At 40.4% G+C, this 1,374-nt stretch overlaps 1 long non-coding RNA gene across 2 annotated transcripts; it reads left to right on the plus strand.

The window, feature by feature from the left end:
• Positions 1-523: 523 nt before the first annotated feature.
• Positions 524-1,374, plus strand: LOC112456033. 2 transcript variants are annotated; one of them, XR_003040913.1, is made up of 3 exons: positions 524-851; positions 1,156-1,249; positions 1,332-1,374. It is a non-coding gene; the product is annotated as an uncharacterized LOC112456033 (long non-coding RNA). The 2 variants fall into 2 exon arrangements; XR_003040914.1 differs by having other exon boundaries at positions 810-837.

Below are 1,374 nucleotides of genomic sequence, written 5' to 3' on the forward strand. Positions count from 1 at the left end.
TAAATTGGACTTACCTTCTACTCACCTGATCCATTGGCGTCGGTCACTCGAAGTCCCTCGTTGATCCTGGATTCCGGTGGCAGCGACGATCTTGATCGATGACGGCGATGATCCGCGGTGGCAGGAATCTGAAAAAAGAAGAGAATTAGTCTGATTGATAGTTCGAGATATCGTTCGATACTTACCTTCTCGGTGGTTCAAAAGTCAAACCGAGTGGCGACCGTTGATTTCTAAGGACACGTAGCGTTGATTCGTGCATCCAGTAGTACCGTCCGGTTACAACCTAACCTTGGAACCGTACGTTAAAACGTCCGTTCCCCAGATCAGTCGCGAACCGAGCCTGGACACCTCGAACATGTCGCAGGCGAGGAATACCATAGCCAGGGAGCAGAAGGAGCCGAGAGCAGCTACACCCGTACCTGAGCAGTGCAGCCAGGTAACCAGGGAGCTCGACAGCGGTCTTTGCGAGGCTGACAGCCAAATAATAGCGGAGATCCTGACTCAACAAGCCGACGAGGAGGTCAGGGGGTCTATTACGGTTCTCGGATTGGGTAAAAATGACAGAAGTGAGCAGCTCACCCAATCACGGTTGTTTTCACCTCGTGAGAGTGCGAACTGATTCACGTGAGCAGACTCGACACAAAATTTTGCGTGAAAAAGTGAAAGTGAGTGAAGCGTATTGACTGTTCAACGGCCTGGCTCGCTAAAAATGGATAATTTATTGGTTATACTGTTTATGCGCAATCGAAATAATACAATGTTAAGAATACGACGTGGATTACGAGATGTTTCGAATCCATTTGCGATCCCAGAAAACGAATTTCGGAGTCTTTACAGGTGAGTGACTGAAAGTAATCGTGTTTGTTGGTTAAATTACATTTCTAAAAATTTTTATTTTTATTAGTGTCTTTATATATTTTAACATTATATAGAGATCAATTTCGTTTTTGTAACACTACATTTATATGATATATATATACATACACACATACATACATATATATATATATAATATAAATGTAGTGTATATATATTTCTACATCTTGTATGTTTTGAAGCAACTTTAAATATATACAATACAGAAGATACAAGTCTGTAATATATACAGAGTCGAATGAGAGGAATCTGTTATAAGTAATTTTTACATTTCTATAGATTATCCAGGGAAGCTGTACGAATTCTCATCGATGACCTTCGTCCCTTACTGCCTGCCCCGAGAAGACGTCATGCAATTCCTGTTCAATTACAAGTACGAAACATATGTTGTGAGTTACAATAATTAATCAACTTGATCAGTTTTACTAATTTTTAATGCTATTTTTATGTTACAGGTTTTAAGCGCATTGAATTTTATAGCATCTGGATCTTACCAAA

Source organism: Temnothorax curvispinosus, unplaced genomic scaffold (genome assembly GCF_003070985.1).
Source record: "Temnothorax curvispinosus isolate PA1 unplaced genomic scaffold, ASM307098v1 QBEX01006612.1, whole genome shotgun sequence".
In the NCBI taxonomy this organism is placed as follows: domain Eukaryota; kingdom Metazoa; phylum Arthropoda; class Insecta; order Hymenoptera; family Formicidae; genus Temnothorax; species Temnothorax curvispinosus.